This window comes from Engystomops pustulosus, chromosome 2, assembly GCF_040894005.1.
Source record: "Engystomops pustulosus chromosome 2, aEngPut4.maternal, whole genome shotgun sequence".
Lineage (NCBI taxonomy): Eukaryota > Metazoa > Chordata > Amphibia > Anura > Leptodactylidae > Engystomops > Engystomops pustulosus.
In genome coordinates, this window is record NC_092412.1 from 245324339 (window position 1) to 245341150 (window position 16812).

General features: G+C 45.0%; 1 long non-coding RNA gene across 1 annotated transcript; it reads left to right on the forward strand.

Moving 5' to 3' along the window:
* The first annotated feature begins 4521 nt into the window (after positions 1–4521).
* Positions 4522–6650, forward strand: LOC140116788 (uncharacterized). The gene is made up of 3 exons (XR_011852962.1): positions 4522–4622; positions 6172–6310; positions 6408–6650. It is a non-coding gene; the product is annotated as an uncharacterized lncRNA (long non-coding RNA).
* The last annotated feature ends 10162 nt before the right edge of the window (positions 6651–16812 follow it).

The window sequence follows — 16812 nt, forward strand, 5'->3', positions numbered from 1 at the left end:
AAAAACTATTATAAAATTCAGGTCCTTGGGAAAGCTGGGTTGCATGTTGGCTGCCTACAACAACACATTACATGGAGCTTCCTGAACTGTCCAGAAAGGACTAATCAACTTTAGCTGGATGACTCATACACAGCAGCTGTGCGATGGTGCAGCGATTGATTACTTCTGCCTGTCAGGTACAACACAGTGATGACGTATTCTCAGCTTATGCTGGGCAGGAGAAGGCTGGAGCAGCACATAATTAGGGTGTGGAGAAGTGCTGGGGCAGTCACAGGAGCGACAGAGCCTAATTATCATAATTTTATGATTGTTTTTTCAGCAAAACCCCTCGATTGAGGGATTAAACAAGATATGTTTCTGCATCAGTGTAGCTTAAGCATTCTCAAGGTATGTTTGGTTCATAATGCATAAAAGCAAACAGTATATTTCTTTTAAAGTGGACTGACATTCTATGCGTGTGTATATGAAACAATATACTCTTATACAAACAATGTTTGTTTCCCTTTTTGTTTTAAACTATATGTATAGACTCTCCTAAGCAACATTCTAATGATGCGTTGCTAAGGAGAGCCCATTCCATTTACAGAATGTAACCAACATGTTGCTTAAAACTCCCTGTATCATGGAGCAGCCGACTTCTCAGTCTGACTCTTCCCTTTCTTGCTATTTGCACCTTACCGTATGGTAATTTTTGCCTCTAAACTAGTTTTCCCTAATCGATCCATGCTTTTCCCCTAGTGTACACTAGCTGTGATAGCTTACTGCTCCTGAATCCTCTCTCCCCTGGGCAGCACATGTTTGGTGATTGCTAGTTAGTAACGGACACACTGGGGCTCATTTACTAAAGGTCCGAACGCCACACTTTCGTCGTGTTTCCCGAATATTTCCGTTTAGCGACGAATTGCCCCGGGATTTTGGCGCACGCAATCGGATTTTGGCACATCAGCACCGGCTAGCACGCGACAGAAATGGGGGGCATGGCCGTCGGACAACCCGATGGATTCGGACAAACCGCGGAATTTAAAAAAGGTTTTGTGTCGAAAGATCAGCACTCACATGCACCGGGACGAAGCACGTGAACTCCTGTGGACCTCGGCGCAGCAGCGACACTTGAAGGAACTCGGATGCACGATCGTAGTGAATCACGCTGGACCCGAATCCACGTCAGACAAGACACCACGGGATCGCAACGGGACCGGGTAACTAAATCTGCCCCACTGAGGGAAAGGAGGACAGGTAAGCTTTAAGGGAATAGTTAAAAAATCATATATTAGAAGAAGAAAATTTTATAGATTTATGTATTATTATATTATTAATATTTTATTTTAAAATGTATAGTAAGCTGTACAAGTAACCTGTACAAAGCTCTATTCAGCTACACGCTGTTAGAGCGCAACTAAGAAGAACCTTTTTTCCTCCAGGTTCTTTAAGAAACAATGGGGCAGATTTACTTACCCGGTCCAGCCACGTTCTCCGACGATGCACCACAATACGATCATGTGGCCAAAATCCCGGGGCAATTCGGCGCAAATTGGAAATATTCGTGAAACACGACGAAATTGCGCGATTTGGAACCCTTGGTAAATGAGCCCCAATGTTTGTTTAAGGTCATAATGACTGTACAGTACACCATAGATAAAGGGAGAAGGTAGAAATTAGAGAAGAACCCCCCCCCCCCCCCCGGCATGAGGTCACCCGAGGTGCCTCCTAGGAATGCTTCTTCCTATAAAAGAAGTCCATGGAATTCTGAGGTGTCCTGGAAAAAGAGCCTTGGCTACAATATGCGCTGGAATTTCCCTTAAAGGTCAGTGGCTTCTGACCTTCATATGGAATCTTTTGCATAATTTCCTTCAATTTTGACGTAGAGGGATGTATGGTGGAGTAACAACGGCGGATACACAGATATGTCTGTCTCCGGGGCAACCACAGAGCCTTGGAGAACAGACTAGTGCCACAAGTGTAGACAAGGTTCTGTGAGCTGAAAGGAAACCTACCATTTGATTTCATGCAGTATGAAGCAAACATACCTTGAGAATGCTGTAGAGACACTGATGCAGGCACATATCTTGTTTAATCCCTGAGCTGAGTGGTTGTGCTGAAAAATCAATTATAAAATTATGATAATGAGGCTCTGGCGCTCCTGTGGCTGCCCCGGAGCTTCTCCTCTTCCTGCTCCTGCCTTGTGCCATCCAGCAGAAGCCTAGAACACTGTATTCACTGTGTTGTCCCTGACAGGCAGAAGTAATCAATCGCTGCACTATCCCTCAGCTGCTGTGTATGAGTCATCCAGCTCAGGTTGATTAGTCCTGTCTGGACAGTTCTGGTAGCTCCATGTAATGTGTTTATGTACTCCAGCTTGCATGCACCCAGCTGCCCCAAGTTCCTGAATTTTATAATTGTTTTTTGAGCAAAACCACTCAGTTCATGGATTAAACAAGATATGTTTCTGCATCAGTGTAGCTACAGCATTCTCAAGGTATGTTTGGTTTACACTGCATAAAAACAAATGGTAGATTTCCTTTAATAATCTAGACTCCAGATTGATACATTAGGGCAGATTTACTTACCCCGTCCATTCGCGATCCAGCGGCGCGTTCTCTCTACGGTGGATTCGGGTCCGGGCGGGATTCACTTAGGCAGTTCCTCCGACGTCCACCAGGTGTCGCTGCTGCGCTGCAGATCATTGGAACGCACTGGAGTTCACCAAGCCATTTTTTTTAAATGCGGCGTTTTTCCGAATCCGTCTGGTTTTTTTTTACGGTCACGCCCCCCGATTTCCGTCGCGTGCATGCTGGCGGCGATGCGCCACAATCCAATCGCGTGCGCCGAAATCCCGGGGCAATACAGGGAAAATCGGCAAAAACGCGAATCGGGCCCTTAGTAAATGACCCCCATTGTAACAAACTAGCAGAGAGATTCCTGCAGCTGCTAAGTATGTGTTTGGCTCACAGAGCATTGTCTATGCTGGCCACATTTGTATCCACTTCACAGCTGAGAGCAGCCCAGTCTAAACAATGTGAGATAAACTGGACTGAAGATTAAAACGTAACGTCTGGTGCAAGGGCAGGAATTGCGCTTATTTCCCACTTTACGCCACCTTCATGCCAATGACGTGGAGGGGTATAAAGAAGGGCTGGCAGCTCCACCGCCTGGCGGATTTATCAGGAGGCCGGAGCCTCCTGCTAAATCTGGGAAGAGACAGGATTGGGATAGTATTTGATAAATTCCCTATTTAAAGGGGTTTGGCCGACATTATTAAAAAACTTTCCTGGTGGGCTGGGGGTTCTGTGAAAAAAAACCCAAAACCTATATTTAACTTCCTCGTTGCTCCTGGTGTCCCACCCCGACCTCGGTTGCTGCCATGCCCGTTTGTTTAAAGCGCACCTCTGCCCTGACAACGACACCCGCCTGGCACAGCCAGAATTTGCCTGAGCAGCAACGGACGGCGTCACGGGACACCAGGAGAAACATAGAGATAAATATACGTGAATAACGTGAATAAAAACTTTATTAATGTTGGACCACCCTTTATATATATGATGCATCAGTAGCAGTAGTAATGTCTGGAGTCCAGGCTGTTTAGCTCACAGAGCACTGTCAGTACTGGATACAATTATATAAACTTCTCATCAGAGAGAATCTCAGTCTAGAAAATGCTTTGTGAGCTAAACAGCCTGGACTCCAGACTGATACATTGTAGAAAACTAGCAGAGGGCTTGGGCAGCTGCTACTGATGTATATAAATATATAGCTCACAGAGCATTGTCTGAACTGAACACGACTGTATCCCTTTCTCAGCTAAGACTAGTAGCTTGGCCGAAACAATGTATTGCAGACTGATACAGTATAACAAACTACTCGTGGGATCTATGCTGCTGCTGATGTATTTAGCTCACAGAGCATTGTCTGGACTGAACACCACTGTCTCCATTTCTCAGCTAAAACTAGTAGCTTAGCCACAACAATGTATTGCAGACTGATACAGTATAACGAACGACTTGTGGGATATATGCTGCTGATGATGTATTTAGCTCACAGAGCATTGTCTAGACTGATTACTATTATACCCAATTCTCAGCTGAGAGCAGGACTATCTATGTACTAGGTGTTCTCCTTGACTGACAGCAAGCAGAGGTCTTAAAAATAGTGAACAATTGTAATAAAAAATCTATTAGAAAGTGATTTTTTTTAAAATGGAATTTTGTATGTAAAAAATTGGAAACCCCCGTTATCTGCCCCTTCAGCGATTGCTTGCGATGACATCACCAGCTTTCTGCGCTCCCACATGGTCTATTCATGTATCTGTCAGCGCAATTCTTGGCTCGCTGGGGAATTTGCTGGATTATTAATAGCGGTGACAGCTGTTTTATTAGACAGCAGATATTGGGCTTTTTCGTCTAGAATAACCTGCGCTATACAGGGGGCTCCATATTGTTTTGGGGAGGGAGGGGGTAATGTGAGAGGCTTCAGCTCGCGTCCTGTTTGTAGATTATCTCAGCTTTCTGTGAGCGATTGTAGGAACGTGGTTGGACTGGCAGGAGTCTGGCTGTTACCCGCGGCCTGGATGATGATGTCATTCTACAGGAAAAGCCGTCAGGGATTATCTGCATTCCCTCCCGGGGGTACGATGCCAACTGGACTCTAGCGAGTCTCCCTCACACACTGTGACGACCCCGCATGAAAGCGAGAATGTGTATACAGGACACGGCCTGCGTCAGCGCGTTGTCTGTTTACATGGAGAGAAGGATGTCCTGCAATGTACACGCACACGCCGGAGAAACGCGCTACAGACATCGCTGTGTCATGGAAGACCCCTGCACCGACAGGATCAGAGCTGATCCGAGGGAAAAGGCGGAATCTTACAAAAGCAAAAACTAATTTCAGAAATACAGGCAGATTTACTTACCTGGTCCTGTCGCGATCCCGTGGTGCGTTGTCCGACAAGGATTCGGGTCCGGCATGATTCACTAAGGTCGTGCGTCCAATTTCCTGCAGGTGTCGCTGCTGCGCCGAGGTCCGCCGGAGTTCACCTGCTTCTTCCCGGTGCATGTGAGTGCTTGATCTTGCGACACATTTCGTTTTTTAAATTCCGCAGTTTTGCCGAATACGTCGGGTTGTCCGACGGCCACACCCCCGATTTCTGTTGCATGCAAGCCGGCGCCGATGCGCCAAAATCCGAACGCGTGCGCCAAAATCCCTGGGCAATTCGGCACAAAACTGAAAAATATTCGGGAAACCCGACGAAAGTGCGGCGTTCAGACCCATAGTAAATGTGCCCCATAGTGCGAGATTCTGGACAACCAGGCAATAACTAAAACTAGAACAAGTCGTTTTCAGACATTTTCAAAAATGTCACTAGATTTTATCCCATTATAGGGATTTTCCCACCAAGCAAGTTAGGCCTATCCACAGGATCCGTCTGCTCCACTCATCTCTGGGAGCGACAAGGGGTCCAACAGAGGAACCTCGGACCCACGGTTCTTGTGATCCATATGGGTCTCATAGAAACGTTCTTTCTAGAATTTTTTTCAGAAAAAAATCTCCGCCAAAATCACGTGAAAATGAGTACAGCAGAGTCATATTTTTCCCTGAGATGAGTCAAGTTTAGTGGCTGCAGAGGGGGGACATTACTTCAGACCTCGATTATCTTCTATTCTACAGTACAGAGAAATATGGCATCATATTAAAAATTAGAATCTCATCATTCAGATCGCATAAGGCTTGTGGTTCTGTGATTCACAGAACCGGATATACAGGCTGTAACTGGATTTTTATCTGCAGCTCATGTTCCCGACTATGGGGGAGATTCATTAGAAGTGTCTGAGGTAAAACTATTCTAGTTTCCATTGGAAACCAATCAGAGCTTTATAAACACCTGCAGGAAAATGAAAGCTGAGTTCTGATTGGTTAGAACAGCTCTACCCTCAGACTCCCCCTATGTGTTTATATGCCTATATCCACAGTTCTGTAGCTCACAGAACCACAAGCCTGGTGCGATCTAAAAGATGAGATTCCTAACTTTAAAATGACACCAAAAGCATGTTTTTAGGTTCTATACAATTAAAGATAGAGGTGTATGAAGTGATACTTTCCCTGGCAGCCTCTAAATTTGACGCATCTCTGGTAACATATGACTCCGTCCCAAAAATGTGTTTGTGTTCATTTTCCCAGCTCGCCCATTGAAGGATCAATTCCCACATCTAATCCAACTTGGCAAAGAACCAGCATGTGAAGAAGAGCCAAGGCTGATATCCATGATCGCAACCATCTGGACTTTTGGATGCTAAAGGAGGGACAAAAGATGCGTCAGGTGTAGAAATTTGGGAAAATGTTTAGTTCACCCTCTAGTTTGCATAAGGTATACAGCCCCCTTCCTGTGGATAACACCCCCTTTCTTTATCTTCCAGATTTATGCCCCTTTCCTGTAACAGCAGCATTTATTGGCCGACGTTTATGAAAGCCCCTGTGTTTTTAGCAATCTACCCGAAGCGACACAAAGGGGCAAATTTACTTACCCGGTCCTGTCACGATCCCCGATTCGGACTATCGACAAGGATGAAGTCTGGCGCGATTCATTAAGATCGTGCGCCCGATATTCTGCATGTGTCGCTTCCCCGCCGAGGTCTGCCGGAGTTCACCTTCTTCTTCCCGGTGCTTGTAAGTGCGTATTTTTGCGACACAATTCTAAATGTTAAATCCCACGTGTTGTCTGAATCCACTGGTTTGTCCGACGGCGTGCCCCCCCCCCCCAATTTCTGTCTCGTGCAAGCCGGCGCCGATGCGCCAAAATCCTATGGCATGCGCCAAAATCCCCTGAAAATGCCCTCAGCGGACCCTTAGTAAATGAGCCCCAATATTCTGCACTGAAAGGGGCATTGCGATGCACATGTACCAAGTAGTGTCTGACAGAATTGTGTTGCAAGAGGCGCCATATTCATGAATTGTGTCGCCCGCTCTTCATGAATCTGGCGCCCGCTGCACTTCTCCGACAGAGTGCACCAATTTATTTTTGGTGCCCCTTTAACATAGGGCCCCTTTAACACAGAACACAATTCTGTCGGACACTGCCTGATTAATGTGGTGCACGGACCCCTTCAGTGCATAATTTTGGCCCACATTTATTAAAGTGTTTGCGCCAGTTTTCTGTCTGCACTAAAAAGAATGTGCAAACTACTTGTACATATATTTATAAAGTATAAAGTGTGTGGCCAGTTTTGGGTCATGGCTCAACTGTATCTGACAAGAGAGAAAAAATGTGCACCTAAAGGGGCATTCCCCACCCAGTCGGACCATGCGCTTCAATTCTGCAATGTGAACAAAAGTGCGCCCCAAAAAAATGGTGCACACTTCCCAACCAGGGCAGGGGGCGCCAGATTCATGAAGAATGTGCGCAAGAAATCCCCAATCAGGTGCCCTCTGCATACTACACAGGCAAACTGCACATAGTACAGACTGCACTGTTCTTAGTAAATGCGCCCTGTTGTTTTTATAATGCGCCCATTTAGGGGTGTAATAAGACTGCCATGGGCCCTGGTCTGTATGAATATTATAGCTCCTACAAGTCTGGAATCACCTCCTACATCTGGTACTAGAATCAGCTTCTTGGGGAATGGAGGATGTGCTCTTTCTGTCTGCTTTAAATCTGTGGTTTCAGGACCTTTGGAAGGTCTTCAAAGTCCTGAAATGGCAATACATGTGTATTGAGAGCAGGAACATTTTATAGGTGAAGTTCCTTTTCATTATAAAACTTTGTGGGTGGTTTGTGTGACCGTGGGCCCCCTAGAAGTCTTGGGCCCCAATTCTACCACCCAAATCACCTCTTTTATAATCGACTAGCGCACCCATTATGAGATCTTCCCATTCCCCATCGTTCCTCTCTCCATTCCCCTACTCACCTTTCCCGTATTCCTTCAGCAGTTTCTGTCTGTGATGCCCAATGGTGGAGCCGGTAACCGATGGCTCCTTGCTTCACCATATACAGATAGAACAACTGTCCTTTTGTGAGTTTGTGATTTTGCTTGTCTTTTACTATCCTACTGACAAATAGATTCTAAGTACATGAAGACAGAAGGTGGCAGCTACATGGACCTCTTCTTGCTGTACTTGTCAGATAGGATTTATTAATCACAGCCCCCGGACACCTGCTCCACCACTTATAGCCAAGAAGACTCACAGCTCATTCTTAGAAGTTTAGATGAGGAATATAAAATGGGTCTCATTCTCACCTCCAAACCCATATTAGAAATCCATCCGCTTTCATGTAAGGAAACATCGCTAAATCACTCAGCAGCACGTCCAAAATATCACGGGTTTATATTTAAGTTTCATCTGCTATAACTTTTAATATCGCTCTTTCTATAGAAGGAAATCGAGAAACAAGGGAAGAGGAAAGAATAAAGTATGGAGAAGATCCAAGGACGGAATTCACATGTGACCTCCTGGTTTACCCGGAAAATTCCATCAGGGGTAATGGAGAAAACGGAACACTCCGCAAAAATATTCCCATATTGTTATGTGTCGGGGAGATGATGATCTGATTAGACAGTGGGTCTTGCCACAAGGGAGGGTAAAAGTTCTTACCCCCATTTTAAAAAAGCTCCCCGAGGTGACTTTTGGGTGGCGGACCTCTGGGTAAGAGATTGTTCCCTGCTAGAAATGCCTCTATGGCACATTTTGCCCAGTTGACAGAGAGGGGCACGTCACTGGGTGGAAGTCTTGAGTCTCTCTGGGGCAGATTTATCAAGTTTTCTAAAAGTAAGAATGTTCTTAGTTGCAACCAATTACAGCTCAGCTTTAAAATATTCATGAGCACTGGTAAAATGGAAGCTGAGGTGTAATTGGTTTACATGGGCAACTAAGAACATTCTTACTTTTAGACAGATTGATAAATCAGACCCTCTGAGTCATATAGTGGTAGCTAAAAAGAGGTGGATTCCACGTTCAGACCCTGAATTTGCACATTTAGAAACACAATTCAAGCACAGTAGCGAATTATTCTCCAGATCACTTAGGTATAAAAAATCCAGAACAAGCAACATGTGTTTAGCCACTAAACAATACGAAACGTGTGGTGCTTGTCGTGAAGCCAAAACTTGTGAGAACTGGAATTATATTTCTAACAAGTAATCCAGGGTTTGTTTGGGATCTGACGATGAATAATCTCTGGGGAGCCATCATGGAAGTGACAGGAAGATGAGCTGCCCCGGTTGGGGTGTGTAATGGCCCTGCCAAAGCGGTCATTACACAATTTTGTCCTTCTATTAGACTGTATGGGGCAGATTTACTTACCCGGCCCATTCGCGATCCAGCGGCGCGTTCTCTGCACAGGATTCGGGTCCGGCTGGGATTTAAGAAGGTAGTTCCTCCGCCGTCCACCAGGTGGCGCTGCTGCGCCGAAAATAATCTTAACGCCCCGGAATGCACCATCCCATAGCAGGTGAAGGTGAGCGCTTCCCAAGCGACACATTTCGGTTTTTAAATGCGGCGGTTTTTCCGAATACGTCGGGTTTTCGTTCGGCCACGCCCCCCGATTTCTGTCGCGCGCATGCCGGCCCCGATGCGCCACAATCCGATCGCGTGCGCCAAAAACCCGGGGCAATTCATATACAAGCGGCGCAAATCGGAAATATTCAGGTAACACGTCGGGAAAACGCGAATCGGGCCGTTAGTAAATGACCCCCTATATGTTCATAGAGGCTGATCACCTCTGTGCGCCATCTACTGTCTATAACTGGTAATGCAGCTGAATAATATCTGCTTGGAGGGTTTGATTATTCACTGTTGTTACTTGGGTTAAGGGGAACCTGTCATCAGGAGCCCTTTTTCTGCCTTTTTACGAAAAAAAAGGTCAGTTAGATGAAAATTTACCTTTCTGTAAGCAGAGTTGGGTCCCTAGTCCCATGGGAGAGGCCCGTGATGTGTGGAGCAGACACGTATGAGGTCCTAAGGGGGGAAGCGACAGCAAAAGGGGGAAGAGATAGGGGGACATGGGAGGTTTTATTTATTTTAAATCGATAAATGACAGAGAGGTTTCCCGAGGTTGGGGGGGGGGGGGCAACTACTCACCAGCCACTCTTATGGGACTTGGGACGCGGCTTTGCATACAGAAAGGTAGACTTTGATGTACATTTTTCAGAAAAAGACAGTTTTACAGTAAAAACACTTTGGCAATGTGTACACTATTCTCTATAGGGACATGGGGGAGCCAGAAAAAGGGCTCTTGATGACAGTTTCCCTTTAATTAGTTGCCCTGAGATTCCTAATTGGTGAGTGCCTGGAACTCCTCCCAGAGGGAAGTTTATCATATACCGTGAGAGTACAGTCTAGGAGATCTGTGTAAGAGGACACAAGGCCGGCAGACAGCAGCCTGCACCTGCTGTCTCCTACCTGAGGATACTTTAACTCAGGCCTGCTGCAGCTCTGTCCCTTTACAGAGCCTTCCCTAAGATTGCTGCCAGAGTAGCTTCTACCTTCTCCAGCCACGTTCTTCACCTCGTGGTAGACAGGACCACTTTCTCGGCCTGTTCCATTTGCTGCGTTTAAGTCTTGAAATAAAGAGACTGTAAGTTTGATGTTTTACATGTTGTCTTCATGTATGATCCTCGGCTGCTACTAACATCATGGGCCTCCCCTCTACCATCTACCTAGTCTGTCACCCCTATTAGTGATAGGAGGACACAATGCTCCCTTCTTTTGTGGTGATGTGGGGGGCCAAGTTACTGGACATTCAGTCACCCCTACTAGTGTTAGGAAGACTCACTGCCCCCTGCTGGTGTGATAATATGGGAGTCATGTTCCACGACAGTCAGTCTCCCTTAATATTATATTCCACAACCAAAATTATTTGAAGTGAAAGGAAATATTGATGCAGACTATTAGGACCTGTAATGATCATAAGAAAAGGGGCCAAGTATCCGAGTCGAATGGTCATATACTGTATGTGCAATAGAACTCTAGTCAAGGGGCTGATGGAGGCAGCCAAGGACAATACTAGGGTGTTGTTTATGGGCAACCCCTTTAAGTTCTATGACATAAAGAAATATCTGTAACAGGGCTTCCAAGCGCCGTGTATAACACTAGGGTCTTCTTATCAAAGCCTTTGGGATTCTTCAGGCACCAGGATCTGGGGTAGACTGCTACCACGGAACCCCCAATCTTTGGTTACCCCCTTTAAAATAAACTCCATTACAGTCCTGTGTGGTTTAATCCATATTCTATAATTAGATCGGTCTGATTATCTGTATTAATAACCCCGGTGTCCTTTCTATCCAACTGTATGAGGGGAAGATTACAAATCTCAGAGAATTTCGGTGAGTCATCACAATGTCCTCTAACACACTGCAGCTTTTATCATGGACATTTTCGTCTTGCATCAAAGCACATTTGAGAATTTGAACCATTCATTTTAGATGAAAATGCAGATGGGGGTTTCCAATTGTACAGTAATAAATTTTGGCATGAAAAAGTCGCCATGTTTGCCAAAAAGCAAACTCTCTAACCCTTGGCTGAACTTCTAGAACCTAATGTAGTACAGACTGTCGATTAATGTTCAAGGTCAAGTCAATGTCATGGCAAAATCTGTGGACCACAAACACCAATGTTGGATTCATGGCAACAACGACTTCATATAAGAAATGTTCAAAGTCAAGTCATCGGGTCATTGGCCAGACCCCGGACCAGATGGGGAACACATAGGAACACATTACAAAAATGAGAACACCAGGGCTTTACTTCTCCTGGTGGTCATGGCTTACAGTCCTACTGCTTGGCTCTTCTGTAGGACACATCTACGTTCACGGCACTGGGTGCCATAGGAGTATACTGTAGGTTCTCAGATTTTTCTTGTTCTTGTGAAGTTGTTTCAGTCCACTTTCTTTTGGGGTAATGTGTTCTGCTGGCCTGCATTCTGACCTCGACCCTAAGTTGCCTGATCTAACCTGTTGTCCGGTTCAACTCTGTCTGTCCTGACCTCGACCTGTACATAGACTATGCTCCAGTTTGTCCCTTTAGTGCTACAAACAGTTGGGTCTCAAAAAGGGTCATCTATCACCAATACCAAGGCTCAAATCCCTGTTCATCGAAACGGGTAGCAGCCGCTGCCTGTGCTGTGCTATTTTGGGAAGGATCATCACTTCCTGATGAAATCGGGAGCGATAATCCTCCCTAAAATGGCCCGGCGGGAGGTTGAGCCAAACCTGGACCCAAACATTTAACTTTGCATCAGGTCCGCTCATTACTAGTCAGGAGGATTCCCAACGCATCCTTACAATGGAGGGCCAGGACGCATCCCACTGTCTACACATAGAAGTGGAAGGAGAAGCAAACATCAGCAGTCGCCAGTTATTGGCTGGTGCTGATGTTCAGGGTGTTTTCCCAGTGATGTAACTTTTCTCTGATGGACATCACTGGGGACCTCCTGCTGAGTGATGTATACAATGTATACAATCTTGGGAGGGATGCAATACGTTACATTAGTCTCCGTTGCCTCCAATGGCCTCCGCTGAGTACTGTATACAAGCCAATCAGCAGGAGGGAAAAGGATGGAAAGACGTACGCTGCCACTACATGTCTATGGATACACTCTGCCTATACGACGGGAGGTTTCCTGGTGTATAAGCTTGAACGTATATCTAAAACGTTGTGTGAATATAGCCTTAAAGGGAAAGAACCAGAAAGACCACTTACACAACACTGAGTTAAAGTGTTTTGATAGTAACTGGATGTTAAATTGAATACAGTAAATATAATTGTCTACAAAATAAAATTGTGACATATTGGCCCAGATTTATCGTTAGTACATACGTGCATTTTGACTCACTAATGTGCAGAGTGCGCCAGATTATTGAAGACCAGCTTTTTCCTGGTGCGCTCAGTTTGATGGGGGTGCACCACAATTAAGTTGGAATTTCAAGATAAATGTGGCATCTGATGTGAATTGACACGGAAAGCCCATTTTAGGTGCAGGGTTTTGTGTTGCATCGGACACAGTGCAGACGCCACACAAAACTGGCACAGACACTTCTTAAATACATGTGCAAGCGGATTCTGTACATATTTATGTGCACAACAGCGTCAGAAAACTAGCACATCCTGGGCCACATGTATCACTTGTTTTTTTCTGTTGTTTTTGCGCTTTTCATTCAGGCGCACCATTTTTGCGCCTTTTTTGCGATTAAACGCCAAATTAGCCGCACAGCAAAAATAAGCAGGTTTCCCTCATCTATCTTACCAATCCAGATGTTTTGCTGCGCCTAATGATATTCATCACTTGCAACGTCTTCATTTAGGCGTAAAAACGGGCGCAAAAACACTCTAGCCCGAAGGTGGCGTTATCTGAGAAGAAAGCACTGAGCCCCTTTGCAGAACAGCTCATTTCTAGCAGCAGAGCTCAGACAGACACTGGAACATATAATACAGACATTAGATACACTGCAGACACTAGAACAGTGATGGCGAACCTTTTAGAGACCGAGTGCCCAAACTACAACAAAGACCCACTTATTTATCGCAAAGTGCCAACACAGAAATTTCATTTGTGATTTATACTCCCTTCTCTGTCACAGTTTTTATTGATACCAGTCCCTGAGGGCACCAATAAAGCAGAAAATAGTCCCAGGTAGAGCTGTCACTTTAAAATAGCTCTATGCACAGCAAGTACTGGGCTGTCTGGGACTGCAGGAAGATACCTGGAGTCCTCTCTGTTGATGGCCTGAGTGCCCACAGAAAGGGCTCTGAGTGCCACCTCTGGCACCAGTGCCATAGGTTAGCCATCACTGCACTAGAACATATAATAGATACATTACATACACTGCAGACAGGAGCTGCAGACTCTATTTACAGTTCATCACCTTCTATTTACAAAATATTCTGCAAACTCCTGAGCTCACAGCAAAAGAGCTAAGAAGTTTGCAGAATGTTTGCAGAAGTTTGCAGAATTTTGCAGAAACTACAGACAAGTGTCCCCCATGTAATTCTGCACAGTATCTGAGGGGGATACTGTGCAGAATTACAGGGGTGCAGCAGGAGATCAGCACTGGGGGATCCCCTCCAGGAGAAGCCACTGCTGAGGAGGTCACTAGGTGCAGGGTGTCACACACCTGGGTGCTGCTGAGGAGGTCACTGTGTGCTGGGTGTCACACACCTGGGTGCTGCTGTGAGTGTTATCTTCATTCTGGGCTGTGGGAGAAGCAGAGAGGAGCTTGTAGCAGGATCACATGTAAGTGCCTGAATCTAACATTGCGCCTAAACTGCGCCAAAATTGCGCCTAAACTGTTTTAAAGTTAAGTGATTAATAAGAGGCAGAAAATATATTTATCACAGATGGTTGTAGCTTGTGACAATTCTGGCAAAACAGTGCGCCAGAATTTAGGCGCAACTACTACACTTAGGCGCACAAAAGTGATAAATGTGGCCCCAAGTTTTATAAACGTGCCTCATTATGTTTTTTTACACCAGCCTCTGAACACACAAGTATTCAAATATTTTTACGCTATACCGCCCCTATATGAGCTCTTCTGTGTAGACTGGGATAAGATGAGCAGAGTCATCTCATTATCATTTTAAGGTAAAAGATTAAATGGAGGTAAATTAAGAAAACCACAGACCCCATGGTTATTCTTACCTAGAGATGAAGTGTACCGGACACATTATTGAGGTATCTGTGTGTTACTTCAGTGAATCCGATGTAGTCCACCCAAGCTCACGTAGGCTGTACATATGGCATTAATCCAAGGTGGACTATGTCGGCTTCACTTAATTACTGTGTAAGCGGTGAGACCTCCAGACCAAGGTAAGTATAAGGCCTCATGCCAAGACCATGAGGTCGTGCAGGCTGTAACCTAGGCACACAGCTGGGTGGATGATGGAGGGGTGCTGAGCACTCCTCACCCCTCCCCTCTCCATAGAAAGCAGATCGATTTGTCCTGTATTTTGCATGACGGTTACCCCACTCGGTCACGGTTTAATGAGATGATGTGTGCCCAGCACATTGCGACTAGGTGCCATAGACCTCTATGGGGGCCGTGATACAGCCGCTAATTGTGTGTCCGTATCACAGGCCCCCAAAGGGCCATGAGCATAGAGCCTAAGGGATTTTTTTTATGAACCTGTCAGGGCAATTTAGGAAACTGAACCACCAATCTAAAAGTACTTGTGGGCGGTTTAGCGTTCGCTTTAAATAACCTATAAATAAAATTTATAACAGAAAAATTCAAGAAAATACACAACATAAAATCAGGACAAAAAGAAAAAAAACTTTTTTAAAATCTCCACTTTTCTTACAAACTTCTAGTAGCTTTTCTGTTGTTAGATCTTTAGTAAAATGAATTTCACACTTGACCCGACCTCATCTGGGTCACGTCTGCCTGTGTGAACACGTCCGAAGAGTCCTGGAAAGCCACAGTAATTACATTGGAAGTTGTAGGCCACCACCTACGACGGGGGACATGCCCGGGCCTTAGCTGTAGCTTATCTGAAACATTATAGTGCACAGCTTTGAGCGATGGAGATTTTGGAGATTGGAGCAGATGCTGTATTACACTCCTGGTGCTGATTATATAATTACCTGTCAGTCTAGTGATCGCTGTCACCCTGCCAGACACCTGCTGAAGCCGTCCTGGCATTAGTCCTTTATTTCACCTATGCTGTCCGACCGGCACTGATGCCAAGCAGTCAGATAACCCGCGCGCAAGAGGCCAAGCACTTGTCCTTTACCACCTGCTTTCATCCCTGTTGCTGGGATTTAAAGCTCTGTAACTATGGTATATACAGCTGATTGCAACTGGGGTCCCCACTGCTAACCCCTCCACCAGTGGGAGCTAAACTTGACCCCTTGCCACCATAGACTGTTTTTTGTTTGCATTTGCATTTTTTTCCCCTCCTCCCAAATGCCATAGACCTCTTATTTTTTAGTATGAGGGCTTGTTTTCTGTGGGACATATTGTATTTTCTTGTAGCACCACTTACTAATCCATATAAATTACTGGAAAGCTGGAAAAATAATTGAAGATGGAAAAAAAATTTTTTAATGGTGGCTTTGACAAAACTCCCACTCTCGGGTGAAGTCAGTGGATGCACCTACAATACACAAATTTTGCTCCGAGCTCAACTTCTTCTTTACTATTTTGTAGCAAAGATTGGGCCTTTTTTCTTATTTGTTTGGAGGCTCCTTCACTATATGCCTGCGGACTTCCCTTTGTTTTCATGCATGTTGCAGGAGGTGCACCTAAGATCCTCAACTTAAGCACATAAAGCCCCACCCACCTATGCAAGATGGCACCTTACCTTATGCACCTTACGCTCTTAGCCATAGCACTCACTTTCCTCACTGCCACCACCTACCTTTCTATTAATAGTTAATATTAATAAGGCACCTTTATAAATAAGTCCCTTAACAGGTTAAAAACCCAAATTACAGATTTACAATTATGCAATTATCTATGTGATTACTAAAGAATAAGCTCCTAATTGCGCCATCTATTCAGAAACTTAGATTTTCTAATGCTACAATCAGAGACTTATTAAGTGTTAAAATTTTATATACAAAAAACACAGTGCATACATAAAAAAGCATGCAATTGTCAGGTAAAAAGGTTATAAAACAATATACATACGACACATACACAAACAGTTGCAAAGTAAAACGAATATCCTTACTAATGAAATAGTAGCAGATATCCGCTGCTGTGAGACCCATCTAAGAATTCCTATGGGCAGCCTTCTAGGTGTGGAATCTCAAGATGATTGAAAATGTCCATTAGCATAGCTCCCTAATTTATAGACAATGGGGCACATTTACTTACCCGGCCCATTCGC